Raw genomic sequence first — 17,492 nt, 5'->3', positions numbered from 1 at the left:
AAGTTACGTAGGTTTCATTCATCGCGTTATTAGCAAATCCCAAGGGTTAGGATCGTCGGATTGTCTTGTTCTTTACACAGTTGAGTTCGTCACGTTAAAGGTAAGGTTCTTGTATAATTTATGCTGTCTTTCGCTGAATTTCTTTAAAACCCTAATTAGGTATTGTTGGGGGCTTTGGGCTATTTGTATGGTTGTGGTGGTAATTGTATATTTGTATGTATGCATGTTATAGGAGGAGGATTCGTAGAGGAGACTTTCTGATTAGCTGCTAGATCGTCTGTGGTGATTGATATCTCAGGTAGGTTCGCCTACTCAGTACTGTTGGTCGTCTAGAGTGTCTTTTGATGTGGTTTGGTTGTTTTAATGTCGGTGTTGTTGATTGATTGTGATAACTGGTTGTTGTTGCGTTGTTTCATTTATCGTTGTTGTGGTGTAGCTGATTGTGATTGTTTTTCTATGGTTCTCGAGGTGCGTCCTCGGCTGAGTGGAGTCACTTGTGGGAGTGGCTTCACGCCCGTTGTTCGCCCTCCGTGGAACCCGCCACGGGAAGGGATTTGCACATTAATGGAAATGGTTTTATCGCTCGGTATGATGAGCGAGAATTTGGTGGGTACGGTTGCGGTCCCCCACTGGCAGGGCTGGTCCAATGGACAGTCGGTGACGGTGATTGGTTGGAGGAGATGTGATGTGTGCACGTTCTATGGTGCCTGTGTTGTGTCTGTTGTTGTGTTGACATCGGCCCACCTGCAAGCCCGGTCGATCTGCGGACGTGCATCGGTCTTTTCAAAGCCACGCTCGGCGGCGTAAAAATACTTTCGACCGGATCATTTTAGATCGGTCGGTTTCGTCTCGGTAAGGGTCTCGAAACGATTAGAGATGTTCAGAGTCACCACCAAGAATTTGTGGGATGCTTGGTGTAGATACCCAGTATCCGCTGAGACTCCAACAAACACCCGATGATTATCGGACTATAACATGTTTTGGAATCGCGGCGTTTGATCGACAGTTTGTGTACAACTTTACGTCGGAAAACTTAAAACGATTTCGAAATAAAACATTTTAAAACTTTTCAAAAGTACCTGGAGTGTTTAATGCACGACGACGGGGTCGCAATGACATTAACTAGAGTCAAAACCGACACCGGACCAAAAACGGACTCAAAAATTCAAATCCCGACTCTAACAACGAGTCATACCGAGTCAACCACAAGAAACAAAACCATTCAAATGCTTCAATGTTAATATTTCCCGGAATCTTACATAGTCAACTACCAAACATGTTCATCCAAATCCTAGGATAGAACGAATGATGATTTCCTCGTGTGATAGTGAGAAGACAACTCGAAGACCCGCGACGTGGCTCGCGCCTCTTTGAGCAGCCCAGGTGGCCACGTCGCTCAAAACTCACACAACCACTCATTTTCCTATAAATACCCCCTCAAATGCCCCTATTTGAGAATTTACGCGAGTGTCCGCCTCCTTTTTTCTCCCTTAAAATTCTCGACTCGACTTCTTAAGTCACAATCAGACGCGTATTTACGACCTACCGATCGTAAATACAAGCCGTACACATTGTTTGGTACCGTCATCGTGCATTAAATCACTTGACCGACCACTTCGACCACTACACCGTCACTAATCTTAATAAAACACTTTTTTTACTTACCAAAACGGTTTTAAACCGAGTCTTTTCCGACCAAACGAGTTGTTACACTGACGTCGGTTTCTCGCCATAACCAAACATGTAAGTATGAGGGTGTAAAAATCATTCTTTTAGCATGTCTTCATTTGTTTCATGACTATAACATGCTAAAACATGCATAACATGATCCAAAACATGGGATAAACGAGCCAAAACTGAGTTTTGGCCTGAGGCAGAAGCCCCTTATTGTGCACAAAGGCTCGCGCCTCAATGAGGTGCCCAGGTCAGAACTCAACCGTGTTTGTTCTCGTCTTTCCCTTTTAATTCATTTTCATATTTATAATCGGTTTTTACCATTTCAAATATTTTCAAACCCTTTTTTATTTTATTTCATTTGTTTTAACCATAAAACATTTTTCACCCTTGGTTCCTCATACCGTGACGGTTAAATCCGTGGTTCGGTGATAATATTTGGTTAATAACATTTAAAAGGTATTTTAAAGCCTTTTATTTCATTTTTGGGAAGTATTTTAAAGCCTTTTATCATTTCTTCACATTTTCAAAACAAGCATATTAGTCACCAACACAAAGTCATCCTTGGTTCTACATACCATGCCGGATTTTAACCCGGGTACGATGATGAGTATCGACTAATGACATTCAAATGAACTTAAAACGATTAGTTCATAATTATGTTCAAAACTATTCATGTCATGTTTGTCAAAGTCGAACCCGACACCGAATATCATCAAAATAATGATGATTATTCGAGTCTTGTTCCTCAAATCAACAAATGCGGTCTAAATGAATCTTTCAAACCAAATCGGGTCAAATACCCATTTCTCAATACGTTTTATAAACATTTTTCAAAAGGTCAGAACAAGGCATACAACCATTAGTTGACCCGCGCCTAAACAGGCCCCTTCTTTCTTATTTCCAAAACCAGGGGAGACCCCCTTACACTGCCAACAGGCTCGCGCCTCATGTGGCCGCCTGGTGCAGGGCCTGTTCCCTTTCCAGCATCAGTCTAGGACGGTCCCGACTCCGGTTAGCCCGGATATAGGACGGATCAGACGACTATTTGCTCATTCAAAATCATATTTGCAAAATGCTTCATTAAGACAAATGGATCACGTTATGCACCATAAATCTAATACGATAAATGGATGTTTAATTTCCGTCTTGCATGCAAATCAACCATTAATCCAACTCGACATCTTATACTTGATACTTGGATCAAATTAACCGACTTAGAAAGCTCTCACATGTTAGGTTTAAATTATTGGATGCGCATTCATGCATTTAAACCGTTTTATTAACTTTTGCATTCAACCAACCAAGATCGATCAAGAGAGAGGCGCTACATGCGGCGGAATTGGGTGTCTGATTAAATGGCTTCCCAATACATACCTTCACCTCTTACTCAGAAACTTTGGATAGTGGACGACCTTATCCAGGGCGTACGAGAGTCATTCTAGAGATAGGATGCTAAAGAGGGACGATTTCCTTATCTTTAGTACCTATGTCAAACGCTGCTTTGTGCTTCAATTTGACAGAGGTATAAAGTGGATTTTGAACGGGTTCCAATCATCCCACAAATGCTTGGTGGCGACTTCGAACATGTCTAATCGTTTCCAGACCCTTACCGAGATGAAACCGACCGATCCAAAACGATCCGGTCGAAAAGCATTTTTACGCCGCCGAGCGTGGCTTTCAAAAGACCGCTGCACGTCCGCAGATCGAACCGGACTCGCAGGTGGGCCATGCTTAGGACGATTCCCCATACAAAAAAAAAACCCACATACAAAAAACATCCCCATCAAAAAAAGAGAAAAGGGAAAACCATTCCCTTTCTTCACTAAATACAAAAGGAGCCTTTCTGCCTTAAAAAAAATCCCACTTTCCCAAGTGCAAACGTTTAGGACGATTCAATTCGAATTGCTTTACAAAATGGATGGAAGAAACGAGCGTTCACAATTTTTGACACGAGTAGTCCTCCTATTTAAGTAATACTGGGAGGGATTACAATTTCAACAAAAAATAAAGCTCGACGAGTCTACAACTTGTCAAAGCTAAGGTGTCGACTAAAACACCTCACGTAATAAAACTAGCACAAAACACACAATAACTAGCTAGTACAACATAATAACAACTCACAACACTAATACAACATAATAATAAAGTGGGTAATGGAGGTTTTTACTCTTCCATTATACCCTTGCCTTTTCCCTCGGGGTAAATCTTGCCCTTGTTCTTCTTGTTGGCCCGCCTAGCATGGATTTCCTCCTCGGACGAATCCTCAACGGATCTAAGATGGCGACGGCCTCCTGGTCCTAGCACAAGACCTCATGTTCGACCCGTAACGAGCCAATGCACGGCCCACCATGTTCTTGGGACCCGAGCTTCTCCTCTTTGGTGGTCTCATCACATCCGGGCTAGCTCCGTCAACATACTCCTCGAAGAAGGCACGATTGGCCTTGCCAACCTCTCGATACTTCAAGTCGACGACCTCGGCCTTACGAAATTTGGACCTCTCTTCCAAGGACGGAGCTCTTGACCACTTGACACAAGCGGGAGTCACCCATGTCGTGGCAATGGGATTTGGTACCTCCCAAAGTGGCCGAGTGGCCCACCCTCTTTCGAAGACCTCCACAAGCTCGGAGTTCCGGAAAAAATTCTCTTAGACAAGGGTATCTTGAGCGGGCACCTTTTGCCGACGCCCATTTGCCTCATGAGCCTTTTGGGATAAATGAAGGAAGTAACCTTCAAACCCACCACCATCAAAGAACGAGGACTAGCACCCGGCGGAAACCCCGTGAAGGACCTCAAGTGTCACCATGGCACCACCCAACGGATGTGAGGACCATCCTCCTCCGCCAATCTTGCGGCCCAATAAGCCTCGGTAGAAGCAAAACTATCCGAGTACAACTTCTTCCTCATGGTAAGGTGACAGAAGGAATAAGAAGAAGAATCAACCAGAGGCTCTACATACCTTAGCCTCTCCAATAGCCACACTTGGAGGATCCTTGGGGATCCGAATGAGGGAGCTCCTCCAGAAGAGCCTTCCTTGTCCAAAGCTTGGATGATCTCTCCAAGCACCAACCATGATGGATCTCTACCATGCTCCATTTGCTCGACCACATGAACAATGGTCATGCTACCATAGCATTTCGGCCCCTCCTTCTTCAAAACATCAACAAAGAGGTACACATGGATAAGGCAAAAGGCAAGAGCCCTTCTCCTAGCCACCTCCGAAACATTGGCATCTAATCGGTTGGAAAAGATATTGATAAGAGCCAACATATCCACACCATGTGGAGCAAGATGGAAGTTGACTTGACTTGTCGACAAACCCAACATGGAACGTAATTTCTTCTTGTAGTACAACCGAGTTGGAGGAAGCACCGGAACACAACCCGGCCACCCACCAATGGCTCCAACTTCTTCGGCAAGAGGACAAATTTCACCTTTCGGGAAAACGAAAACATGGTGTTTCGAATCCCAAAACCGAGAACATGCTTCGAGAAATGAGGATTGCACCTTGACTTGACAGAGCACCAACAATTGACCAACTCCCATGCAAATGAGTTGGTTTTTTTCGGGAGGTGACAAATCCCGGCACCATTGTCGCAACGCATTCTCAAAAGCATTCATGCAATATTTTTGTGGAAGAAGAATAAGTTTTATAGAGATGTTTTTGTGTTTCGGATGATGAAACAATGAAGCGCAAACATCACTATTTATACAAAAACAATCAGCGCGTTTTTCAGAAAAAGGGGAAAGCTTGCTCCCATCGCCAGGCTGCTCGCGCCTTTTTAGGCCCTCTCCCAGGATTCTCGCTTTGACTTGTTTCTTTCAACTTGTGCTTTCTCCTGACACCCCAAACCTCCCGCCAGAATCCTAGCGCCTCTTCGGGATGATCCGGGACATTTTGTGTTTTCTCACACTCACATTTCCTTGTTTTCGCGTTTTACGAAATCCGACACGGTTTCCATGACACAGCTTTAAACATACGGATTTTTCTTTCTTTTTTGTAAGGGGGGAAGGGCTAATCGCCCCAATCTGCGACGGATCGTTTCCATGTCAATCAAAATTCCGAAAATTTTTCGCTTTTTCTCCGAAATTTTTTCGCCTTTTCACAATTTTCCATCAAAATAAAAATCGAAAATTGATAACACGACATCAGTTTTCCTCCAAAATTCAAGCACTCACAAATTCGAGTCTTGACCTCAAAAAAATCAAATCAAATATACTCGTAAAAATCTTTTCTAAAATTCTTCCCGGACGGATTGAGTTTGAATTTTTCGAGTCACAAATCAATTGCAACGCAATTTAATTCAAGACACGAGTTAATTGCTCAATTTTCAAATTAATTCCTTTTGGGAGTCCAAACGTAGCGACTTGTCGCGAAAATTTTTCAAAATTCATTTCAATTTTCAAAATTCAATAACTTCAAGTCATCTTGGTTAATTTTGTTTTCAATCAAATGCTTTTACGTGTTTACGTTTATGCGTACGTGCTACCTGTTGCCTGTTTTCTACACTAACGATGCAGGAACCAGTGCAAAGCAAAAGGAGAATTGACAGCCGACAACGCTCCTCCGAAACACAACACAAAAAAAAGCCAAAAATCACAAAATGAGCTACAATCCAAAAACACATATATACAAACTGCCTCACGTAAAATGTAAATATGTATAAACAAGAGTCCAAGACACGGGCAAATTACTACAACTACTCAGCGCCTCCCGTCGGACCAGTCCCGGTCTCATGAGGAGTCGCCGCCAACGCAGACACTACCACCTGCTCAGACTCTCTCTCCGGAGAACTCTCCAGCGTCTCACGCTCCATCTCGACATGAAGCTCCTCCGCTGCAGCCGACTGAGCCCTGAGAGAAGCAATCTCCGCATCTCGGCTCTGTAACTCGTCCTCACGGCGGCTCAACTTCTGGTCCCGACGAGTGATCCCCAACCCCTGGGCCTCGATCATCGACCTAGCTGCATCCAACTCAGCGCGGACCCGAGCATGCTCCGTTGGATCCGCAGTACCCTAAAAGACACAATACAGATCATCAAGATCTAAAACCGTGGAACACAACACAAAATACACAAAAATAGCACACAAAAAAAAAATACCTGGGAAAGTCGAGCCTCCATCACAGCCAGGTCACCAGCAAGCGCCCTCCAACGGTTAGCCATCCGACACAAAACCTGATGACTAACGGTCGTCACCTACATCCAAAAATGTCCTTCAATACAATGCAAGGCAAAACACAAGTGAGGAAAAATGTCCAAGTCAGGAACTCACCCTCAGAACGATCAGCCTCCACTCCATGCCAACATAGGTCACATCGGCAACCGCAGGCTCTGGTAAGCGCAGCTGTAGCTCCTCACCAACCGGCCCCTTAAAGGTGGTCTCCGCCGGGAAAACTGGGGGCTAAGTCCTCATCAGCAGGTCGACTCCCTGCAATTTGGATCCGCATCAAAAATAACAAATACTCCTACCCAAAAGAAGTAGTGAAAACAAAAAAACAGAGGAAGATATACCTCGATCGGGTACCAGGGAAGCCTCGACAACCGGAAGGTGTCGTAGTCGACGTCCCGCAGCAACATCGCCTCACCTCCCTGACCGTAAAGGTGCTCCTCAACCTCGTTGGGGGTCGACTCCTGGAACAACACCCTAGGAGGGTCGACCGGTACCACGAAGGTCTCAATAAGGCACTGACGAGCTAAACGCTCGCCCAGGTACTAAGCCGGCTCGATCGCCGTCTTCAAGTACAAACGCTGGGAGCTTCGGGGTCGCGGACGCTCCCTGACGGCAGCCGTCACGTCCTCGTAGTGCTCCCAAGGCCACCCTAAAAACTGCATTCAGAACAAGGCTACTCAAACCAACTGGGGGCTTCCTAAGCTATCTAGCCATCCTACCTCTATCTAATTCTACAAAGAAGAAGGAGTAAGGAACAACGACTCATGTCAGCAACTCAAAGCCTGTTCACGCGACGCTTGTAGTCCTCGTAAGTCGACTTAGTCGACTTCTTCCGAGCCACTGTCCAACCCCTCACAGCGGGGTAGGTCAAGGGGACACCGCCTGTAGTCCCCGGGCGCAGAGGGGTGAAGTAAGCGTACAACCAAGCCTGTAATCAAACACAACAAACACAAATCAGCCAATTTCTTAAAAATTGCCAAAATCAAAATCAAAATCAAACTAAAAAAGAAACTACAAAAAAAAGCTCGTACCTCCAAGATGAGGCCGGAACCAACGAAAACAGGGGCACTACCATCCCCCACTGCCTCCGGAGGCACCGCTGCATTCATATATCGGGTGAAACTCGCCAAGGCCGGCGTAACCCAGTCAAACTGACCCAAAGTGTCAAGGCCAGCAAGGAGGGGAAGCACTTTGGTCGACAAGCGCTCACCCTTGTCACCAAATTACGTGGCACCCAAGAAGTACCACAACCACAACCGCGTCTCCTGTGCGTCAGCCCTAGCCTCTGCCTCCGGACTCTCCAACGGCGCTGGAGCAACACCCGCCACTCTCTCTCTGAAGTGGTCTCTCACATACGAACTCGCGATCAGGTACTAATGTCGGAAGGCTCCGGCAAAGCAGTACCGATCAGATGAGTAACCGCAGGAGAAGTCACTCTCTCCGGTGTCTCGGTAAACTCAACAGGCGTCTCGCCACAAGGGAGGCCGGATATCATGGCGAAATCCTATAAGGTCACACCGACCTCCCCGAACTCTATGTGGAACGACGATGTCGTATCCCAGTACCGATCCAACATGGCATGGATCAAGCACAGGTTCGACCTATTCGAAGACCTGTGAATATCCAGCCAAGCGGCCACCAACGGCCCAAAAGCCGACCTCTCTATCAACGCCCTCGTCTCGGATCGGAGAACGTCGTAAAGGCCCAAGCAGGTAGTAAAGCCCGAGAAAGTCCTCATGGTGCCGATCTCCTGAAATGAAGAACAAACAACGTCAGAACGCCTATTCAGGTCTGATAGTTCAAAAGTGACGAAAGTTCAATCAAGGGACACGACTCGCCAAGCCCTCGTGAGCACGGTAGGAGATGTGCCTGTCCAGTCGAAGCAGCAACTGGCTACCGTCGAAACCCTCGGCCCAAGCAGGCGCCGCCCGCAGGTTCAGCCCCCGCGGGGCTGTAACCCGTCTAGCATCCCAACTTGCGACGTCAGCGTCGTCCTCAACAGTCTCCGCCCTCCGTCTCTTCTGACCACGAGACTCAACGTGACGGATGGAAGGCCTCTCAACGACCCTAACGATGTTCTGTAACGTCCATCTGGTCGGCCGAGGAGTCCGTCTTCTCGTAGAAACCCTCCTCCCGGAGGTACCAGCCTCAGACCTAGTCTGAGCTCTCCCAGCGCCGGTAGCCCCAACAACGAGCTCCTCACGCTCCTCAACGGCCCTCTCGGCCCCAGCAGTCTCCGCAAGGGGTCCCTCCTCCTCGAAAACGTCCTCCACTACCGCGGCGGGTACACTAACCGGAGTGCTGACCGGTCCCGTCCCGAACAACACCTCAAAAGTCGCTGCAAGGGACCCAGCCTGTTCCGAACACTCTCCTGCAAACAAAAAACATCAGCCGAAATTTCGGCATTATGACGGCGTAAATCGGACAAACCCAGAACAAACAAACAACCTGCAAAGCAAAGCAAGGGCAACCCCGCCTAAATCCAACCAAACAAAAAAAACAGTTCACAAAAAATGCACGAAAAAAAAAAAAACAACTCGCCCTTCTTTTCAAGCAAAAGACGAGTCAAAACAACCACAACAAAAAACAGCACTCCAAAACCCACACAAGGTCCGCAAACAAACCAAAGTGCATTCCCAATGCAATGGGGAATTTTTCTACGGCTCAAAAAGGCGATTTATACGCCAATTTGAGTACAAACCGGTCAAAATTTCAAAATACGACCGCAAAAAGGCAAACGTGATTTTATCACACCCCAAGGCAACCTAAACTACTAATAAGGTCCATTTCAAGGCAAACTGACTCAATTCAAACCCAAACAGGCGCTTATTTTGTCAGACATAAGACCGTCACAAAAGGCAAAAATTCCAATTTTGCCCACAATACCCAACAAAGGTCCACAATGGCAAATACGATCTTTCCCGACTACAATGCAACCTAGTGGGACCCATTACCCAAGTAAATAAAGTTGGTATTGTGAGATGAGACAGTTTCTCCACCTCACTCGCGTTTTTCGAGCATATGGAGCGGAACGGGACCAAAATGCAAACTAAAAGCACCTCTATAATCCTAAGCGGGTTTCTAACCTAATGCAATCATCAATTTCACTCGAAATGGGCTCAATCAAAAACGCCCAAATCGATTTTCTAAGGTAAACATCTCGCCCTAATTCAATTCAAATTAAAAACTAACAAAGTCAAATGGATTCAAGAGGAAATACATACCTTGAGATGACATTATTGTTGATAGCACGAATGGAAGCAAACAAAGGTCCTTCAATGGCGGATTTTTGCGAAAGGTTGAAGGCAATGAATGATGAATGACGAGCAGCCAAGCCTCGCGTCTTTTACGGAAAAATAGGGGAGCCCCCTTCTATCGCCAAAGGGCTCGTGCCTCAATGAGGCTTCCTTTGCTTTATTCAAATAAATTTGGGCTTTGGCCCAATTTCCTACGCAAATTCTTCAAAATTCAATGACGGTAATTAAAAAAGTCATTTCAAAAATAATAGTGAATTCAAAGTTCATTATTTCTTCATATTTCAAACAAACGGCGATCAAAACCGCCATTTTCCCTTCAAAATAATGCTGGAAAATTCAAAATTCACTATTTCTTCTATTTCCAATTGCAAGAATAATAGTGAAAAATTCAAAAATTCACTATTTCGTCAAAATTCAAATGGCGGCACATAAACCGTCACTTCAAATGCAATAGTGAAGATTCCAAATTCACTATTTCCTTCACATGTCAACGGCGGCACATAAACCGTCACTTCAAACGTAATAGTGAAGATTCCCAATTCATTATTTCCTTCACATGTCAACGGCGGCACATAAACCGTCACTTCAAACATAATAGTGAAGATTCCAAATTCACTATTTCTATCACATGTCAACGGCGGCACATAAACCGTCACCTCAATCGTAATAGCGAAATTTAAAATTTGCTATTTCCTTCAAAAATTCAAACAAACGAGTAGTGGAAGTTCAAATTCACTATTCCTTCAAATGTCAACAAGGGGCTTCCTCGCGGAACCCGCTTATTTCAACAACATTAATAGTGAAATTCAAAATTCACTATTTTCACGGCGGCATCACGCGTCTGCTACTTTCAAAACAAGCCTATTCGACGCGGCTATTCTCACGGTCAATTAACCGACCCTCCATGGCTGGCGAGCCTTACAACGCGTCGCGGCTGGCGAGCCCTCCTCATATACGCACCATGGCTGGCGAGCCTTACAACGCGTCGCAGCTGGCGAGCCCTCCTCATATATGCACCATGGCTGGCGAGCCTTACAACGCGTCGCGGTTGGCAAGCCCTCCTCATATAAGCACCATGGCTGGCGAGCCTTACAACGCATCGCGGCTAGCGAGCCCTGCTCATATATGCACCATGGCTGGCGAGCCTTAAAACGCGTCGTAGCGGGTGAGCCCTCCTCATATACGTACCATGGCTGGCAAGCCTGACAACGCGTCGCAGTTGGCGAGCCCTCCACATATATGCACCATGGCTGGCGAGCCTTACAACGCATCGCGGCTGGCGAGCCCTCCTCATATACGCACTATGGCTGGCGAGCCTTACAACGCATCGCGCCTGGCGAGCCTTCTTCATATACGCATCATAGCTGGCGAGCCTTACAACGCGTCGCGCCTGGCGATCCTTCCTCATATACGCACCATGGCTGGCGATTCATACAACGCGTCGCGGCTGGTGAGCCCTCCTCATATACGCACCATGGCTGGCGAGCCTTACAACGCGTCGCGGCTGGCGAGCCCTCCTCATATACGCACCATGGCTGGCGAGCCTTATTATGCATCGCGGCTGGCGAGCCATCCTTATATATGCACCATGGCAGGCGAGCCTTATAACGCGTCACGGTTGGCGAGCCCTCCTCATTTACGCACCATGGCTAGCGAGCCTTATTACGCATCACAGCTGGCGAGCCCTCCTCATATACGCACCATGGCTGGCGAGCCTTACAACGCGTCGTGGTTGGCGAGCCCTCCTCATATACGCACCATGGCTGGCGAGCCTTACTACGCGTTGCCGCTGGCGAGCCCTCCTCACAAATGCACCACAGCTGGCGAGCCTTTATTCGCAAACATGCAAGGACGTATCCGAAGATGCCTCAGGTATGACTCCTTCTTGTGGCTCGCGAGCCTTTGCACGTAGTCTAACGGACTTTAAATGACCCGCACAGACAGTCGACTGACTTTAAACTATTCCTGACGATAGGTCCTTGCCTCGTACCATCGAGTCGCCTTAGCGTCGCCCTTGCCGACGGTAGGCCCTGAGCCCGAATCCTTTCGAGCCGCCTCGACGTCGCTTGGGTCTCCAGGTTGTAATCTTCGATTGACCTGGGGACTCTACTTTGAATTTTGCCTTGTCCAAGCCTCAGTCAAAGTGGGGGCTCTGTAGATACCTAGTATCTGCTGAGACTCCAACAAACACCCGATGATTATCGGACTATGACATGTTTTGGAATCGCGGCGTTTGATCGACATTTTGTGTACAACTTTACGTCGGAAAACTTAAAACGATTTCGAAAATAAAACCTTTCAAAACTTTTCAAAAGTAACTGGAGTTTTTAATGCACGACGACGGGTGATGCGTGTCCTAAATATGATGTTTTACACCCCATTTTACACGCATTTCAGAGCTCAATTGTGTAGTTTTATGCTACTATTTGCCCCATTTTGTCTACTTTCGTATTTTTATGTAATATTGCAGATTTATGCGGAAACTAGTAGATATTGAGCTAAATCCGTCCCCGAGTATCTTGCATAGCATTTGACGTGAAGTATTTACTCAAGGAACGAGCTTGGTGCGTATTTCGAGGCCCGAAAGACAAATCCACGAGAAGTTAGAAGCGGACTATCAGCTAACCAGTCGATCGGCCGGCCTTCTTAGTCGATCGACCAACACACGATAAGCAGAGGTTACTGTACACTGCAGCTCAGTCGATCGACCGGTCACAGTGGTCGATCGACCAAACCGCTACTTCAGACGTGAATTAATAGGTCGAGAAACTTGAAGCCCATGATACATTAGGTTTTGGAATAAGAACTACGTTGTATTCTATATACCGTAGGCTAGCTTTTCAGAATAATCATCTAGCTTTTATCCAGTTTTTAATACATCTAGTTTTCCTTCAGTTCTTTATCAGTTTTAGCATATCAAATAATTAGGGTTCGGAATATTGCTTTCGTTCGTTCTTTTAATCTTTCTGTTACAATTCCTCGTCACGGTATTTTTTCTTCTTATTTTCAGTTTCATTACTTTATCGTTCATAGTATAGAATTGTTAGTTAGTTTCCCGAAGCCATAATTATCGTTTTATGCTAGTCTTTTATTCCGTTAATTTAAGGATGAATTCTGTAGTTAATTTCGTTAATTTCATTGTTGTTATCATTCCTAGTATGAGTAGCTAAATTAATTGTGCTAGGATGTAGGGGAACTATAGGTTAGGCGGCATTAGAATTAATATGGCCTGGAATCGTGTGCCGGTCGATCGACTGGGTTACCTGGTCGATCGACTGGCCACGCTGAGATTGTTTCGTTTTAATTGTTTTAATTGTTGTGTTTGACGAATCCAGTGCACGCGACCAGTTGAATACCCAGGATTTGACCGACCCAGTAAAGATCGAAAGATAGGGAAGGGAGATAGCCTACTTAATTAAGACGACTAGATTAATTATATCGAAAGATAGATTAATTTAGACCTTTAGTCACTTTTCAGGACGGAAGTCAGTATTAGTGGTATTAGGGACCTGTAGCGAGATCGAAAGATGCTACCTGTGAGAGTGGACCGAAAGGACCTCTTATTTTCCCGTCTCACGTGATTGCTTTAGACTTATCTAGTTTGCTGTCGCCGAAACTATAGTGAACCGACCATCCTTGCACCCTTTTTATTCTTGATTTTATCCGTTTATTTAGTTTACTATCTTTTATTTGCCTTTAGCTATAGACCAAATCAACCCAATCCCCACATACTGTTACCTTAGACTGAAATTAGACATCTAATAATTACATCTGCCTCTCTGTGGTTCGACCCTGTTACCACTAGCTTTTGTTAGTTTTAATAGGTTTTATAAATATTATTTTTGGTACTCACAACGACGGGTATCAAATTTTGGCGCCGTTGCCGGGGAGGCAATTGTTCTAATTTTTATTTGTTTTATTTTAGTCTGTTTCTTAGTTTAAGGGACATTCGTTCCTTAAACTATTCTCATATTCTTTTTGTAGTTTTTTCTTATGCGCAGGCCACAAGGTGGTGAATTAGTACCTTTCAATCCTGAGATTGAGAAGACCTTGCGTGAGTTGAGACGATCATCTAGAGTACTGCCGACAGAGGAAGAGCTGAGTACTCTGTCTAGTTACTACGAGAATGAGCTATACGAGGAGGATCCACCTTCATCACCCATTTCCACCTCTTCAGCAGAGACAGTCACATCTCCAGAATTTCCAGTCATGGCTGAAGAAGCGAGTATAGCAAGTCACTCTGAGCCGACAGCTGCAAATCTATACAAGGGGTTCGATTTACCCGGAGCTGATAGAAAATTCGAACCGAAGCCTGCTTATATCAACTTGGTTGAGAGGAACCAATTCGGGGGAGCTGCAAATGAAGATGCAGCCAAGCATATGGTTATATTTATTGATTATTGCTGCTCTATAACCCCGCCGACCGGTGTGACCCAGGACCAGATAAAGGAGACTATGTTTATATTTTCACTCCACGATGCTGTAAGGGAGTGGTACAGAGATCTGGACCGAGCTGCTAATGGGATCACCGACTGGAATTCTTTGGCCTTGGCATTCTATAAGAAGTACTTTTCTGCCTCGAAGACGAATGATATTAGAGCTCAAATCACGAGCTTTAAACAGGGGCCTGATAAGAACTTTCATGAGGCATGGGTCCGTTTCAAGAAATTGGTGCGAACCATTCCGCATCATTGATGACTTGGCCACCCACAAAGCTGAGTATGGAAATTCCCGGGGAAATTAAAGGAGAGCTGCTGAATCTCCTTCTGTAGAAGCATTAGAAGCTCTCACGGCCAGGTTTGACAAGTACTAATTAGGAGGAGCTTCCAAAGGAGGGATTTACCATGTAAATGCTGTTTCAGACGGTTCTTTCGTCTGTAAAAGATGTGGAGCCGAGGGACATGTTTCAGACAATTGTCCTAGTCCCTTCGAGTCTTGCGCTGCCTTTCAACATTATAGGCAGACAAATACTTACTATGAGCCGAATGTCTACCCCAACTTGAGGTGGAGTAGCCAAAATGTCTTGAATCCGACTCAACCTCCACAGCAGCAGCAGCAGGATAACTATGTGCCCCCTCATAAGCAACAACAGTTACAAAAGCCTCTCTATGTCCCACAACAGCAGCAACAAGCCCAAGGTTCTGATTTCAATGGGTTGAAGAATTTGTTACTGAAGGAATCCTAGGCTAGAGAGGTCGGGATGAAGATGCTAGAAAGCCAAATTGTCCAAATGGCAAGCAAGAACACAACTCGAGCTCCGGGACATTTACCGACTCAAACTGATTAAAAGGAAACCCTAAATGCAATCACCTTGAGGAGTGGGTCTACCCTTGATGGGCCCGCTATGGCTGAGGACGTCATTGAAAAATATGAGGCAGAACCGAGCAAAGAGATGGTAGCGACGAATAAAAACAAGAAAAAGATGATCAGCAGGTATGTCAGTCGATCGACTGACATACCTAGTCGATCGACTGGTCCGCGACAACCGAAGCTCTTGTTCTCGAGGTCGGGCGATCGACTGACCAACCTGGTCGATCGACTGAGATTGCTGCTGAAGGTGATTCTTTTCGTCCTCCAATGCCCGATAACTTGAGGGACCACTTGTTTCGGGGTACTACTGCCCCGAAAATATTGAGGACAGACCTAAATGCTGATATGTCCGTTCCGATTCCAAAGTACGACCCTTTGTCAATTAAATGTTCACATTTGAGACGGTCTGAAGAAGGGTCGAGCTACAACAAGGAGAAGGTTGTGGACTTTCAGCCTAAGTCCACCAATGCCGGCATGAGAGATTTAGAGGAGAGGTCTAAGTTGCTACTTTCAGCCCCTTATCCAGAGAGATTAGTGCCGACAAAGGAACATGTATCATTTAATAAGTTTGAAAAGGTTATTCGTAGTTTAAATGTGCAAGTTCCTTTCCTCGAATTAGTCAATCAAGTGCCTGCTTACACGAAATTCATGAAACAACTCTTATCTAAAAAGAAGTCACTTGAAACTGTGCACACTGTCGCACTCACTGAGGAGTCATGCTCTTATTTGACCCATACTGCACCCCTTAAGCTAGAAGACCCGGGTAGTTTTTCTATCCCATGTAATATTGGCACCTTTCCTATAGAGAAAGCCTTATGTGACCTAGGAGCCAGTATTAGTGTAATGCCCTTGAGTCTTGCTAGGAAGCTCAAGTTGACTAGGTTTGTAGTAACCAACATGACAATACAGATGGCTGATCGCTCTACGGTCCAGCCAATATGAGTCTTAGAGGACATCCCCGTGCAAATAGGGAAGTTTTTCTTCCCTGTTGACTTCGTGGTACTCGATATGCCCGAAGATGCCCACATTCCTATTATTTTGGGTAGACCATTCCTGCACACTACTGGTACAGTTATTGATGTTGGTTCGGGTACTTTGACCTTTAAGGTAGGGAAGCATTCCATTGTCTTTGCCCATACAGCTAGGAAGAAAGACCCCATGTGGCCTGTCACTTGCAATACGGTTTCTGAAAAGAAATCTTATTTTATACTTCCTGATATGCCTGTCTCTATTCCTACTCCTGTTGTGACACCTCCGCCCCAGATTGAGAGCAAAGTGGAGGAAGATTCTTCTGTTTTAGACATTGCAGGAGCTGGTTTGGGGAAGGAAGAGCCACATGTTGCTCCAGCTGTGAAGGAGCCGATCATTCAAAGAGGTGGTCTATGATGCCTTAGCTACGACACTGATGAGGAGCCTGAAGATAAGCCAGCCAAAGCAACGAAATCTGATCTGGATTCCGACGACTCAGAGGAGGTCATTGAGTGGGAAGATGTCCGACATGTTGATCCGTTGAGCTTGACGGATGATGATGCTGAGAAGAGTGCAGCTGAGAAGATGAGCACTATTGACGCTACCTCTTGTAGCCAGAAGCCAGTCAAGTGGGCCATTCCATGGCCGTTCTTGATCAACTATTAGTTGATTGAGACTTTTTCACAAACTATACATTTTATTTGCTTTCGTTGAACCTTTTTATTTATTGCTTTTGTGTGCGCGAGACTTCGTATTTTAACTTTTCTTAGGATTTTAAACACTTTAGATGGTTACTTTGGGTTTTGCGCAATTTTGGGAGCGTATTATTGTGCATTTGCAGGTTTTTAGACCTCATTAGCTCAAGTTATTGAGCTAATTTGAAGAAATCAGAAAGTTACAGCAGTTATTCCAGTCGATCGGCTGACCCTTATGGGCGATCGATCGAGCCGCACTGATTCCGAGCTTCATTCTCGACACATTGGTCGATCGATTGGGTAATGTGGTCGATCGACCGAGGATGTCTTCTTTGTACTGTTTTACGATCACTCCCCTGCTGTGTTTGGTCGATTTGCGGAATTAAGGGAGTTTTCTACTCCACTTTATTTTCCGT

Source organism: Silene latifolia, chromosome Y (genome assembly GCF_048544455.1).
Source record: "Silene latifolia isolate original U9 population chromosome Y, ASM4854445v1, whole genome shotgun sequence".
Classification (NCBI taxonomy): domain Eukaryota; kingdom Viridiplantae; phylum Streptophyta; class Magnoliopsida; order Caryophyllales; family Caryophyllaceae; genus Silene; species Silene latifolia.
This window is presented reverse-complemented; position numbering follows the sequence as displayed.